Source organism: Hoplias malabaricus, chromosome 12 (genome assembly GCF_029633855.1).
Source record: "Hoplias malabaricus isolate fHopMal1 chromosome 12, fHopMal1.hap1, whole genome shotgun sequence".
NCBI classification, from domain to species: Eukaryota; Metazoa; Chordata; class Actinopteri; order Characiformes; family Erythrinidae; genus Hoplias; species Hoplias malabaricus.
In genome coordinates this window covers 14,719,015-14,735,365 of record NC_089811.1, presented here as the reverse complement: position 1 = coordinate 14,735,365, position 16,351 = coordinate 14,719,015, and the positions used below count along the sequence as shown (strand labels likewise).

General features: G+C 37.8%; 1 pseudogene; it reads right to left on the bottom strand.

The window, feature by feature from the left end:
- Window positions 1–8,585: 8,585 nt before the first annotated feature.
- Window positions 8,586–10,590, bottom strand: LOC136711002 (protein FAM200A-like; annotated as a pseudogene).
- Window positions 10,591–16,351: the final 5,761 nt, after the last annotated feature.

Here is a 16,351-nt window from a genome sequence, read left to right as displayed (position 1 = left end):
GTTTTGTTGTTTGTTGATTGGTTGTACCACTCTAAAGTGGTCTCTTCAGTGTAGTCATCCATACACACACTCATACACTCTGCAAGTATGACAATAACTTCCTTAAAAATCATTTAATCTGAATACAACATCTTACATGCGTTTAATTTGTTTGTTAAATAATTAAACCTGTGTCGCTTTGACAGTTAGTTAGCTAGCCAACTAGCATTAGCCAGTAACTTTGTTACCTCAGGATTTCCATGTCCCTTATCAAATGATAAATTATTAATATAAATGTTGTACAGTTACTTAAAGGTACTGCTTAAATTCAAATAGTTAAATGTTTTAAGGTAGTTTTTTTCTGGTTTTGTATGTAAGCTACTGCTAATGTTAGCATCCTGTTAAAATTTCTTCTATTGCTCCTTAAACAGAGTGACTCTTATTTTCTGACGAACAAGAACAAAAAAAAATAAATAAATAAAAAAAATAAATAAATAAAAACATCACACACACACATATTTACCACATAACAGAGAATTCCATATAGAACAGTTTTGGCCTATAAGTCTTCTTAATGTGGAGGGTAAGATTTTCTTTAGTGTGATAGTGCAGAGACTTGCCGCTTATTTAAAAGCAAACAAATTATTTGATATGTCAGTACAAAAATGCAGGGGTTTCTGGCTTTTTAGGGTGTTTGGAACATAGCAACATGATCTGGCATCAGGTTCAAACAGCAAAGAAAGAGGGTAGGAATATACATGTCGTTTTCCTAGATTTAGCAAATACATTTGGCTCAGTGCCACATAAACTTATGCGGGAAGCTTTTTAATTTTTCCAGGTGCCAAATAAGGTTACTAGGCTTGTTAAAGCATATTTTGAGGACATTCAGTTTTACTTTTGTACAGATGAATTTGTTATGTCATGGCAGCAGTTAGAAATGGCTGGATGTACGATTTCACCATTAGCATTTATGATGGTGATGGGGGTAGTAACCTTATGGTGTAGCTGTAGGATTGGAACAGTAGAATTTGTGTGGCTGCCAGTAGGAAGAGTGTGGGGTAGGCCTTAAGTGAAGCTCTAATGGATTGGCGTAGGGTATTTTCCATCTTATCTTGTAGATGATTATAATTAAAAATCCAAAACCATTAGTCAGAACAAGGGTTGCAATGTTACCACTTTTTCATGTAGTAAATACTATGGCATGAAAAATAATGTTTGTTGTGCCATGAATATTTGCTTATTATCAGTACTGAAAAAATGCACCCAAATTGAGAATTACACGTGAATATTTTCCTTTCCTACTGAACTGCCTGTAGGACTCTGTAGGCAACTGGAGCCACATACACACACACACACACACACACCAGAAAAGTAAGCAACAAAAAGACTGATAACACAAAAATCTGTATGTGAAAAAGAAATTAAAATCAGCAGTGGTATTACATGGGACATTCTAGATATATTATGTGTGATTGTCATCAAGGACAGATCCAGTTTGTATGAAAATGTAAATGATAATACATGTGTCATCTATGTAATTATCTGATCCTGATCTAAACCAAAAAAAAAAACACCTAACCACAAACTTTCCTGGCTCAAATGGCTGACATATATGTGTGTGAATGAATGAGCTGGCAATTATATTGGCAACTATATTGATCATCATTTAGATACCTGGGTGGCATTTCACACTGTTTTCAGAATTGATCAATAGTTTGATACAAAATGTTCCAAAAGTTGGCCACCTCAATCAACCAACAGTAAGATCATTTTTTACATTAACAGAATAATAATAATTATCCAATTATCTCAGTAAAACAGGATCACAACAGTCTGGTACTTTCGTTTATCCCATGTATACTGTTCAGAAGAGAGTAAGTACAGTTTGACCTATTTATTTCTAAGGAGAAATATTAAGATTCTTCATTTTCCCTCCTGTAAACCTTAATTATTTTACACATACACCCAAAAAAGCCTTCTACTCAGTTCATAATTGCAACATTAGAAGTAACGTAAAATAACCCTTCTGTCCTCAATATATGTTAAATTTGAAATGCTCATGAAGGCACTTTAGGTAATTCAAAAGACCTGGATTTGTTTATATTTAACTCCTCATACACTGACCATGTTTTTTATTTAAATAATGATATGAAAAAGAGTGATTTAACTTAAAGAAGATGTAACTCCATGCGGAGTAACAGTGGCACTTGTTGAAAAATTAACCTATGGTATGTGTTCTATTTTCAGATTTAAAAATCACACTTGCATTGATCTGCTCGTTCTCCGACACGATAATTAAGCCTTTGGCTAATTTGGGCATTGCCCCACTGAGAATCATAAACAAAATAAGAAAAACTGATATTGTAAATGTTTCCCCCACCCACCCTCACCCCCTTTTCAGGTTTTGCCTGAGTTCCAAAAGGATCAAATTTATGGATCTGAACTATATTCTTTACATCTCTTGATTAGCATGCAAACACACTAATCAGAATATTCAGTGCAACAACCAAACATCTCAGAGACTGTATGAGAATTCTCTTAAAAAACATGGTGAGCAGGGGATTATAGCTAGATATACTTTAGTATATTTAGACCTGCAATACCTTTATTAACTATTTTTTATGCTGGTTTTGTGTTTATATATATATATATATATATATATATATATATATATATATATATATAAACAAGAGTTCATAATGTTATCTCAACTTTCTAAATGAATTAACAACTTCATAAAAGTGTTTACCACGTTATTTCAATTTTATACAAGAGTTTAACAAAACACAACTTTAAATAAGACTTTGTAAAGTTATTTTATCTTGGTAATAGTTTGCAAAGTTGTCTCAAATTCAGGAGTTTATTATAAATTTAACAGTTATATAAGTATATATATACAAACCGGATTCCAAAATAGTTGGGACACTAAACAAATTGTGAATAAAAACTGAATGCAATGATGTGGAGGTGCCAACATCTAATATTTTATTCAGAATAGAACACAAATCACAGATCAAAAGTTTAAACTGAGAGAATGTATCATGTTAAGGGAAAAATATTTTGTTTCAAAATTTCATGGCGTTAACAAATCCCAAAAAAGTTGGGACAAGGCCATTTTTTTACCACTGTGTGCCCCCCCCCCCCCCCCTTCTTCTTACAACATTCAACAGACGTCTGGGGACAGAGGAGACCAGTTTCTCAAGTTTAGAAATAGGAATGCTCTCCCATTCATGTCTAATACAGGCCTCTAACTGTTCAATCGTCTTGGGCCTTCTTTGTCGCACCTTCCTCTATATGATGCGCCAAATGTCCTCTATAGGTGAAAGATCTGGACTGCAGGCTGCTCATTTCAGTACCCAGATCCTTCTCCTATGTAGCCATGATGTTGTGATTGCTGCAGAATGTGGTCTGGCATTATCTTGTTGAAAAGTGCAGGGTCTTCCCTGAAAGAGATGATATCTAGATGGGAGCATATGCTGTTCTAGAACCTGAACATAGTTCTCTGCATTAATGGTGCTTTTCCAGACATGCAAGCTGCCCATGCCACAAGCACTCATGCAACCCCATACCATCAGTGATGCAGGCTTCTGAACGGAGTGTTGATAACAACTTGGGTTATCCTTGTCCTCTCTGGTCCGGATGACATGGCGTCCCAGTGTTCCATAAAGAACTTCAAATCGTGACTCATCTGACCACAGAACAGTCTTCCGTTTTGCCACACTCCATTTTAAAAGACCCCTGGCCCAGTGCAAACGTCTGAGCTTGTGGAGCTCGCTTAGAAATGGCTTCCTCTTTGCACTGTAGAGTTTCAGCTGGCAACAGCGGATGGCACGGTGGATTGTGTTCACTGCCAATGCTTTCTGGAAGTATTCCTGAGCCCATTCTGTTATTTCCTTGACAGTGGCATTCCTGTTTGAGGTGCAGTGACGTTTATAAGGGCCCGGAGATCACGAGCATCCAGTAGAGTTTTACGGCCTTGACCCTTTACGCACAGCAATTGTTCGAGATTCTCTGAATCTTTTGATGATGTTATGCACGGTTGATGATGAAAACTTAAAAGTCTTTGCTATTTTACGCTGGGTAACACCATTCTGATATTGCTGCACTATCTTTCTGCACAACAATGGTATTGGTGATCCTCTTACCATCTTGGCTTCAGAGAGACACTGACACTCTGAGAAGCTCTTTTTATACCCAATCATATTGTCAATTGACCTAATTATTGTTAATGGGTCTTCCAGCTGTTCGTTACATGATCAATTTCCTTTTTCCAGCCACTTCGTGCTACTTGTCCCAACTTTTTTGGGATTTGTTGACACTGTGAAATTTTGAATCAACATATTTTTCTTTTAAAATGTTACATTTACTAAACTTTTGATCTGTCATCTATGTTCTATTACAAATAAAATATTGACATTTGCCATCTTAACATCATTGCATTCAGTTTTATTCACAATTTGTTTAGTGTCCCAACTTTTTTGGAATCCGGTTTGTATATATCCCGCTAGCAAAATTGTATCGGCCCACACTCGGGCCAAATCACGCACGCCGGAACAAAAACACGTGACGGCACGCGGAGTCGGCATTGTCTCGGCCGTGATGTACGGCTGTATAGTGGGCCGATAGTTCTGGCCCGAGTCTGGGAAACTCTAGGAGCAGACTCAGCCGAGTGTTGTGGCTGAGGCACGGCTCAAATGACTCTGCCCTAGTCCGGCAAGCCATAACTAAATCGTGATAACTGGACCACGGCCGAGTTTGAGCCAGAAGCACGCCATTAGTGCCAGGCCCAGATCTGGCTCATTATCGGTTGTAATAGTTTATTTTACACACCCTCCCTTCCCTCAGAAAAGGGTACAATCAGGTTCATGGTGAAATAACTGCTTTATTAAATAAATTACACTCTCAGGAAAAAAGGTACATTATTGGTCACTAAAGGTACAAGTGTTTAAAAGTCCAGTTTTGTTCCTTAAAGGTACATTGCGTTCTCTTCTCCGGAGGGGGACATTCATGTTTGTAGTATTTCACTATAGAAATGTCATATAACAAAAAACATAATAGAAGTCCTGGAGATGAAACAGGGTGTATGAAATCAACACATTTTAAAATCTACAATTATAATATAATCCTGTTCCCTAATTAAATGTACAAATATGTACAATTGAGGGTACTACCACAATGACAACATATGACAATGTAATATTAGTAAGTGTGCTTTTCATACAACCTTGATACAATGTAAACATACTGCAATTGCAATGTATACAAACAGTACATAAAATTCAATAAATAGAAAATAAATGTGTAACTGGCATTGAAATTTGTAATTGGCAGGGTCATGATGTCCTAAATCCAATTAACATTCAATTACTGATTTTCAAAAAAAAAAAAAACAATTGGTTTTACACCCTAAGAACTGCCATTTAAATTCAGACTTTTCTTTAAAAATATACTATGCTAAGGCCATATAACAAATTGCTTAAAGTTCAACAGTTTGGAAAAGTAAAAAAAAGGCAGAAAGGTACTTTAAAACAGTTTGAGTCTCCTCAAATGTGTGGAAGTACACATTTGACACTTATTCATGGCACACATCAGTTCGATCAACAGTTTGCAAGCCTCTGCTGTGTTATCACGCTTTGTCAATACCTCACTGCCCTCAATAATGATGTAAATATCAGCCGTATCCTCATCTCTTGCAGCCTGGACAACAGGGATCTTCAGGACGTGCAGTGTAGTGAAAGAACCCTCAAGTGTAGTCACCTCAGTTGTACTCCTTGTTGAATTCCAGCTCTATAATTAAACATATAGAGATTATGTACATGTTCTGTTTTCTTCAATATATTTTCTATAAAAATATTTAATGAAAAACTGTGAACTGCTTATGCATGCATATTAATTAACTACAGAAATTCAAATGTAAAACATTATCAGGTTATAGTACAAACGATTATGCTACAGCCGATGCTAAAGATCTCATCTAAACTTTAATTAACCTATCTGCTTTTCTCCCTGCCCACCTGCATTATTCACTGCCCCACTAGTTTTCTTACTGCAGTCCATCTTTACATAATTACATAAAGAAAATGAATTAGTTCATGTTCATAGTTAATTTTGAAAAACTTAACTAACTTCACAGCTCCAAAAATAAACTACTTCGCGTGCTTTTATTAATTTTTTTCTCTCAGTAAATAGGCTTCTATCATTTTCAATATAACCTCCTTCAACCCATTAATCACTAGCCCAAAATCACTGCTACTCACTAACAAAGGATTAGTGTATGTGGAATTATATATTTAAAACATTACATTACACCAAAAACCAGCACTGAGATTGAGAATGTATTTTAATCTACTTAGCTAGTACCTTAATGTGTTTAAGCAGTTTTATTTCTCATTTCTTAAACTGAGGCATGCAGTTCTGTGAGACACAAAACCCCACATCGTCTTGTAAATTACGCCATCAAACCACATAATTACTCAAATTAGTATAACTCGTGTATGAGCGATTGTCATGTCATTTAAATGTTTTCTATGTCAGAGAAAAAAATGAGCTATCACTAGCTAGTTAAACAGGTTAGCTATAAAGTTTGTCATTTGAAAAAAAAAACGGTTCAATATTATGTATGTAACGTATAGCAGTTTATAGAATAACGTACGTAACATTAACGATGTTAACTACATTTGGGCGATACCAAAATACATATGTATCCGAAAATATAAGGTTAAATTGAAATACTTACGGGATGAAGCTGTTCCCTGAGGCCGGTGAGAGCGCTAATCTTCATCGTCTTCTTCTGTGTTTTTACAGCGGTTCGCTTCTGCCACCTTCCGTTTTCTCATTCAGAGTTCATTCATGAAGCTGTCGTCTTCAAAAACTTAAATAACTATTTACTCCCTTCAGCATGGCACTGTCTCCTTCTTAACCCTATTTATCATAATCATTTCTGTCGTTCTTGTCCCAGTCATTACATCAATATTCTAAAATATTACAATACAGAGCTATAACTGTATGGCATTTAACAAGTTAAAATAATTATTCTGTTTATTTAACATTTATTACATCGTTTTCCAGACAGTTACCAGTATTTTATTTTATTTTTAAATGTGGGCCACATACGATTAATACACAGTGTTTAATAAAATGCTCTGATCAGTGTAGTGTGCTAACTGCAATGGCAATCGCCTCGCCAGCCGACAGTGCCAACGTGCAGCCGGACTTGGGCAATATACAGGGTGCCGCATTCACGCCGAGACGGCAGCCAACCGACAGTGCAGCCGGAACTGGGCCACATGCAGGGTGCCGCATTCACGCCGAGCCTCAGCTAGCCGACAGTGCCAACGTGCAGCCAGAATTGGGCCAGACGCTCCGTGCCGCATTCACGCCGAGACGGCAGCCAGCCGACAGTGCCGAGCCTGAGCCAGAATCGTCCCAGATCTACCTTGCTAGCTGGGATATATATATATATAGCAGTAATAATGTTAACAGTTATCTCACATTTATAAATGTTTTTACAAGGGTTTACAAACGCCTGACGTTTATAAAAGTGTTTACACTTCTCACCTTTCGTCTTCCAAAATAAAAGCTGGGTCGTCACCATCACTGACCTGTACATGCCCTGCGGATCTCAAAGCTTCGTTTTCAACACGTAAAAACAGTATTATTCTGAGTTCACATTTCACTTCATTTTCACCAACAAAAGCAAAACGCTCAGTATATATTCTTTTCCCCCTCGTCCCCTGTGCAGTAAGATCACTGTCAAAAATATACGTGTGCGTGATAATATACTTTCGTACATAAATATTTGATTTTTACACAAAAGTATTTTTGTGTGTGTTTTGTACGAATACGACTTCAAAAACATATAATTATAAAGACTTATGCATACGATTTTAATTATTACGGGTATGACTTCTAGACTACGAACATGAATTTGAAAGTGCGAAAACTGTCAAAAATACGTCACTGGACTCACAGCAAAGATGCGTAGAGAAGGCCGATCCATTCAATATAGTGCGCATGCGTGGTCTGCTGCGTCTTGTTTTGAACTGGTGGGAGAGGTGTCAAATGAAAGCTCATGGTGGTGGCCGCAGGGTCCGTGTACATTTTATTAGTTTGGTTCTCGGACTTAATGGAGAATGGGAGAAACGAAAACAATCCAGCTCATTTACTCATTTTAAGTTTGAAGACAGGAACGAGAATACAGTCTTATACAGTTTTGTATATGGTTCATTATATTGATTGTGGGCGTGCTTAAAGCACCCTTTACACCTCATGTCAGACTTTTGTGTACAAATGAAATATTTATGTACTAAAGTATATGCGCATGCACACGTTAATTTTTGACATTAATCTTACTCCATAGCCCCCCTCCTTCTCCCTCGCTCTCTATATATCTCTCAATCCCCGAGGAAATTCGCCCCTCACCTACACCAGTGTTTTTCAAACTTTTTTTCTGGTGACTCATTTTGTCCATGATGTTTTCACGTGACCCAGGCAACATATATATATATATATATATATATATATATATATATATATATATATATATATATATATATATATATATATATTTCTATAAATGTTTACTAAAACACAAAAAAAAATTAACTTTAATGAGAAGGATGGGCCTGTTTGCTATGTATGATCTGGTCCCATTGTGGTTGACAAGAAGAGAGGGCAACACGCATATCAGCACTAGCTTTCAGTCGGTTTCTCAGCTTTGTCTTCATCTGAGTTAGAACGGAGAATCCCACTTCGCACAAATATGTTGTTGTGAAAGGCAGTAGTAATAAAACACTTGTTCTGCTGAGCAGTGGGTAGTCACCCGAGAGGCCAATCCAGAATTTTGATAATTTCTCATTTTTGTAGAATGTTTTCAGGGTGCTGTCACATGTCAATTGAAGCATTTCTGACTCCTCCAGGGGGGTTAGATTTAATGATGTTATTGATTCTGGGGTTTCAAATTCAAAAGAATTTTTCACCCACCGCTTGTTATAAAGATCATCAAACTTCCCAGGTGGAAACTAGTGCATGAAATTTTGTGCCAGTCCTTCCAGATGTGCTTTAATAAGGTGTGTCATGTCAGCAACCACTTTCTTTGAAACACACATTTCCTCTATGTGCTTGTTCATTTTGGGAAACATGTAGAAAGACTGGGATTTGATTCGAAGTTGCCACAACTTTACTGACTTCTGAAAACCTTGAATTTGTTCACAGTGTCTGAAAAGACAGTCATGTCCTTGAAGTTTTAGGTTCAGTTCATTTAGGATGGAAAAAATGTCAGCAATGTATGACACAGTTAGCAGCCATTTCTCTTCAGGAAAGAAATCCGCAAGTTGTGACTGCTTTTCCAAGAGAAAAGTGTGTACTTCTTCTCTCAGCTCATAAATTCTGCTGACCACTCTACCCTTCGACAGCCATCTGACATCCGTGTGAAAAAGAAGATGCGTGTACTGTGCTCCCATTTCAGAACACAAGCTCTCAAACAGACGTCTGTTGAGAGCACTGCCTTTGATGAAGTTGACAATTTTTACAATGTCCTTCATGACTAATTCCACCTCTGGTGGCATTCCTTTAGCTGCAAGTGCTTCACGGTGAATAAAGCAGTGATTCCAAGTAATATTCTGGGCTGCCGCGTCCTTAATCTTTTTAATGTTTTTAAACTTTTCACTTTTCACTGTTTTTCCCGGTCACGCAGGCTGCCCCATCGCTGGTCACACCTTTGCAGTTACTCCAGTCCAGCCCATGAGTTGTTATATATGAGTTTAATTGTTCAAAAATCTGTTCACCTGTGGATTTTGAGGGCAGTGTCAAACAGCAAAGCAGATCCTCAACAAATTTGCTTTCCCAAACGTATCTCACATACAGCCACAACGTCGCGCATGCAGAAATATCAGTGCTTTCATCCAGCTGAATAGCAAAATCTTTGGCTGTTTGTAATCTGGATATTAGCTGATTTTCCAAATTCTCTGCAATATCCTCAATTCACCGTGACACAGTATTATCACTGACAGGAATCGCTTTAATTTTTTCAGCAGCCTTCTCATCTAGGACTGTGCTCACAATGTCAAGTGCAGCAGGTAGTATTAATTTTTCTGCGACTGAATGGTGCACTTTTTCTTTTGCAACACGATATGCAACTTTATATGATGCTAAGAGCAATTTGTCATTGTGTGACAGCACCCTACTTAGCACCTGTGCTGACATTTGCCTTTCTTGAGCCTTCCTTTGGAAGAACGACAGGGGTTTATCCGCCAAATCACCATGACGGGTGGTTAAATGACGTTGTAACTTTCCCGGCTTCAAACTTTCGTTCGCCAACTTTTCACCACAAATAAGGCACATTGGCTTATCATCTTTACTTGCACTGGGACAGTTTACAAATCCAAACTTCAAAAATCCATCTTTATAGACCCTAGCACTCATTTTTTGTTTTTTCTTTACTGGCTCAACAGCAACGCGATTAGCTTGTACGTCACTGCGGTCTCCTCTAGAACATTCTCCCGTTTGCTCTTCAAGATTGCACACCTTTTCAGTTGTTTCTGGAGCCACTGTCTCAGTCTGTCGTTTTTTGGAAAAGAACCTTTCAATGCTACCGGTAGTTGGCCTATTCATTTTTCAATACCGATATTATTCTGAATAAAACTTTTAAACAGCAGCAACTAAGCTCAACATATCTGAGCTGCAGCACTGTTATAAAGCCCGCACTTAGGGGGCGTTCGTGATGTGACTGTTAAAACAACACTGTTTTTGTGAGCCTGTGAAAAATATATTTATTTTAATTATTTATTAATTTATTTTTGAGCGACCCGTTTTTTTTTGGCTCACGACCCATCCAAGGGTCGCGACCCAGAGTTTGAAAAACACTGACCTACACCATACTGTGTTCAGCCTGTAGAACAGAGAAAGTAGATTCCAGACTTTTTTCTTTATAAGACGAAAAGCGACGCAGATAAAAATGCATCGGCAGTCATATTTATTTTGTGAACTTTTACTCACGCGTAAGCATGTTATTTTAAACGAAACTTAAATTATGATATCTCTGATTCTACTTGGCTTATCCACATGAACAGCATTTAACATGAACAGCATTTAACCGGTCAGGTGATTTGAGCATGCCGGGGTCATCGTCGACTCCTACCCACATTGACTACCTTCAAAGCCTAAGAAATTGCAAATTTACATATTTGAATGAATATTGAGCGCCCTCCATAATTATTTGCACCCTGTGGTTAAGAAGTGTTTTTTGGCTTATAATAAATTCTTTTTTTTTTTTAATAATATAGGACAACAATGCAAAAAAAGTGCCTTTATTTGGTGGGGGAAAAAATCACACATTAAGAAATAAACCTTTTGAATGAAATCATGTGTGCAACAATTAATTACAACCTCCTTTTGTCAACAAGACAGCACTTAATCATCTCCTATAACTCTTCACAATATGGGAGAGTACAGAAAGAGGGATCTTCAACCATTCCTCTTTGCACAACTTCTCTAAATCTTTCAGAGTCCTGGGTCTTTTCCTATGCACTCTCCTCTTCAGCTCACCCCACAGGTTTTCTATTGGGTTGAGGTGTGGAGACTGAGGTGGCCATGAGAGGAGCTTGATTTTGTGCCTTGTGAACTATTTTTGAGTAGATTTGGCAAAATGTTTAGGGTCATTATCATGCTGAAAGACCCAGTGATGACCCATCTTCAGCTTTCGGGCAGAGGCCACCAGATACTGATTCAAAATGTCCTGATATTTCAGAGAGTTCATGATCCCATGCGTCCTTACAAGGTTCCCAGGTCCTTTGGAGGAGAAACAGGCCCACAGCATCACCGATCCTCCCTCAAACTTAACAGTTGGCATGAGGTGTTTTTCTGCGTACTCATCCTTGGTGTTACACCAGACCCACTTACAGTGTTTGTTGCCAAAAATCTCTATCTTGGTCTCATCTAACCAAAGCACACAGTTAAAAGGTCCCAGTTAAAATCCCAGTACCACTGGCAAACTCCACCCGTTTACGCTTTTGAGTATAACTCAGAAAAGGCTTTCTCCAGGGGCGGCACGGTGGCGCAGCAGGTAGTGGCGCAGCTCCAGGGGCCTGGAGGTTGTGGGTTCGATTCCCGCTCCGGGTGACTGTCTGTGAGGAGTTGGTGTGTTCTCCCCGTGTCCGTGTGGGTTTCCTCCGGGTGCTCCGGTTTCCTCCCACAGTCCAAAAACACACGTTGCAGGTGGATTGGCTACTCGAAAGTTTCCGAGTGTGTGAGTGAATGTGTCTGTGTTGCCCTGTGAAGGACTGGCGTCCCCTCCAGGGTGTATTCCCGCCTTGCGCCCAATGATTCCAGGTAGGCTCTGGACCCCCCGCGACCCTAAATTGGATAAGCGGTTACAAATAATGGATGGATGGAAGGCTTTCTCCATGCATGCCCCCAAACAGCTTGTTGGCATGTAGATAGCACCTGATGGTTGTTTGAGAGACCTCGAAACTCCAAGATGCTACCATTTGATTCAATTCTCTTACAGTGAGCTTTGGAGAACTTTTTACTTCTCTTACCATTCTTCTCACTGTGTGTGGTGGCTAGATACAATTGCGTCTTTTTCCAGGCTTTGTCACAGTTTGTCACAGTTCCAGATGTTTTGAACTTTTTGATGATTGCTCTGACTGTAGATGAGGGCATCTGCAGGTGAGTGACTATGTTCTTGTAGCCATTGCCTGATTTATGAAGGTTGACACACATCTGTCTGACACACAACTTTAAAGACCAGTACAGTTTGTCACAGTTCCAGATGTTTTGAACTTTTTGATGATTGTTTGTCTGGTTTTGTTTTCTGTTGATTGGTTGCACCACTCTAAAGCCTTGCATTGATGGTAGATTCAGAAATAGCTAAGCATTTGCTTGTTGGATATCAATGCTACCTTAAGGTTTTTTAACCTGTTTTAAATGTGTTCAGATATAAGGCTAAAGTTTTCATAATTTTATATGAGTTTTTATTGTGAAGGGAAATTTTAAATGTGTATGTTCTTTTACAAACATGTGCTCATTGAATCGCTAGTATTTAGTATTAATTACTGATAATTATTAGAAATCTTTGTTTTATATAAAGATGAGCTGTTTTATGAAATGTATGTTGCATTGTTCTGGTCTTTAGACTGTTTCACCAACTGAGTCTTTAGTAGAAAAGGAATTTGATGGGAGTATATGGGAGTGCAGCTTGAAAGAGTTACACTCCTGCATCCAACGTATCAAGGACGTTTTTTTTTTGTTTCAACGAGTACAAGATGTAGCTGGTTCCTAGAACTTTGTTTCTGTATGAAACTGTTATCTCTTTCTCTCTGATAGGTGGCTCAGCTAAGAAAGAAGGTTTTTTGTTCTCTATCTCAGAGCGGGCAGAGCAGAGTAGAGGGTTAATGCATGTTTTTAGTTGCTCTCAATAAAGGTTACTCAAAGACAACTTTCAGTCTCATTTCTTATTAGTTGATCATTTCCATGACAGTATTTATATTGTACACACCTAAAAGCATGTCTACTACTGATTTGCAGTTTGTCTCGTTTAGATGAAATTCAAAAATTGTTCATAGAAGGAGAACATTTTAGCAGGGTTGCTGTTAGATATATACATTCAAAGCCTGTTTCTTTTAAAGTATGATTTGTTTCTTTACACTTAACAATAGCTGTGTTCTTTATGTTTAATGACAGAACTTAAGTAACTTGAGTAAGTGAGAATGTAATGGTTACATAAGTTTTGTTTGTTAAAGAAAGTCTGTAATAGTCAAAAAGCTTTGATTTTAGTGTTGACATGTAAATGTAAATGTAAACATAATATATATACAATTTGTGTTTTTATGCTAATGTGTAATATGTGTAATTAACTATTGAAGTGTATAATGAATGGTTATTGTTAGTTCCTATTTATAATTAACTTGTGTTATATAGATTTCATATACATACATATAGCCTATAGGAGTCATAAGATTTGAATATTTATGAACCTGACATTAATGGAACATAAAAATAGACAGATAGCAAAAGCCAAAACACCTTTGGTTAAAAGCTGGGCCAAGTCTGGCAGCTCTGGGTGATCAGAAAATGGCATAGGCCCAACTCTGTGCGAGCATTACACTGCTATCTGGGCAGAAGAGAACCATAAATGCTCAATGTACCCTGCATGTCATTCTATAACATCATGTTATAACCAGCAGAGGACAATATTTGTATGTTGCTCAATGTACCCTGAATGTCGTTCTTATAACGCCATGTTATAACCAGCAGAGGACCATGTTTGTACATTGCTTAGTGTCCCTTGAATGCCATTTCTGCCACATTGTACAATGTACATAGTTAGCTGGGTTACTAACACGTAAAACACAAACTAGCCCCTAACCTTACATGTCCTAACACAATTAAATTGTCCTGTTATAGTACCACCTGTTAGAGGGCATATAAACTGTTAATTCTTGATAACTGATATGTTTGTGGCAAGAACAAGGAGTAGAATAGGCTAGAAAACTTTGTCAGAGCATCTCACAGCACTTCATGTTGCCAGTAAGATGTAGTTCCCAAAGTGGGGGCTGCTCCAGGGAAGTGGAGTGGGACACAGCAAATCAAATTAATACATACATAATGCATTTCACTTGTAATAATTCCACCAAAAATGTGATTTATTATTTTATTTTGTTTTTCTTAATGAAAAGTTGCAATTTTATATAAATTGCAATGTTTAAAACAAATTGAAGTCCGAAGTCTGGAAGCAAAAATCTGTGTCAGAGTGGAGGCTTGAAACTACTTTCTCATCTACAAAAAAGTGGACACTGCAGAAATAGTTTAGGAACTGCTGGGTTAGTACTTAACATAAGTGGTTCAAGGAAGGACCATGCTTGCACATGCACTTAGGGAAGAGATGGCACCAGAATGCACAATGGAAAGAATTCAAGTGGGAGGAATCAGTGTGATGCTCTGGGCAATATTGTGCTGGGGGAACCAACATAAATCCAGCCAAGCATCTGTGGTATGTGCTAGAAAGACAAATTTGATCTATGGAGGCCCCACCTCGAAAATGATGGGACCTAAAAGACCTGCTGTTTATGTCTTGATGCCAGAAACCACAGGACACTTACGTACTTCTGGAGTCCATGCCTTGATGGGGCAGGGCTGTTTTTGTGGTCGGGACTCACATAAAATTAGAAACATGGTTTTAATGTTAAAGGAACACTTGGTAGTATTTTTCCTTACATTACTGGTTAAACATCGTTGTGATGTTCCACTGACCCGTAAAAGGGAGAATAGAGCCTCTGTCATTGCCATACTGCAGAAACTGCACTATGTAACTTTTGAAGAAGGGTAGGAAACCATCCCGATCCTTCCCCCTTTCCCTTAATTTCAGGAGAGTGCTGTAAACGTAGGGAGAGACCAGGAGCCAAAATACCAAACTTTACCCAGTGTTCCCCGGGTAAGAGGAATTCATACATTAAAAAAATTAATAAATAAAAAATAAAAAGAGATCAACATTAAAGTTAGGAACTTAGGAATACTGTTTTTACACCATTGTTTTTTTTTTATGAATCAACAATGCAAACAATTAATAATTATATAATAATTTATTAAAGGTAGAGTAGGTGATTTTTATTAAAAACATGTTTTGTTAAATTATTTCAAATATTCCGATAAAAATTAGTAAAATACATTTCCTTTCTGTATAGAACGCGGCTGTAAAAACGTAGTCTGTCGTTTCCAAAAAACAAACAAAAAAAGCCGATACCTGCCAGTCTAGATTCGCTTTGATCAGCCCCCACCCTACCCGCATGCACCTCGAGAAAGACAGGTTAAGACAAGATTTTCTAACAAAAAGAAGTTGGATGAAGCCTGACTGAACATGGATATATCCGTTAGGTGTTTTCTTACATGTGAGTCAGGTCATAAGGTAAGCAGTATATGAACATGGTGCCTTGGGTTTGCGTTCTCTGCGATGAACATAGGTTTGGGCGTCACAGAGTGTAGGAAGAACTTGAAGGAAAAAATATTCACCTCAGGGAAAAAAAACTCACTAAAAGGAGCAGGGACAGAGGCATAAAAACGTCCTGGCGCTGTATTTGTTTCTTTGCTGACAGGCAGAATACAGTACGCTGTATGTATGTAATCGCTATGTAGTGCAATTCACAAAATTTAAATCTAATATTTCTATGCACTGACCGGAAAAGCACGGTGTGTTGCGTCTGTCTGAAACTGAATACCAGGACTGAATCTCAAATCTTCTTCCACCTTATGTAGTCATAAAGTAATGTTTTAATCACTCAAATGCATTATAGATTGGATAATAAAACCATTTGTATCGCTGTTTTACATTTAGTGCACAGTAACACAGGGGTATACACCTATACTCTTAATTAAGCAC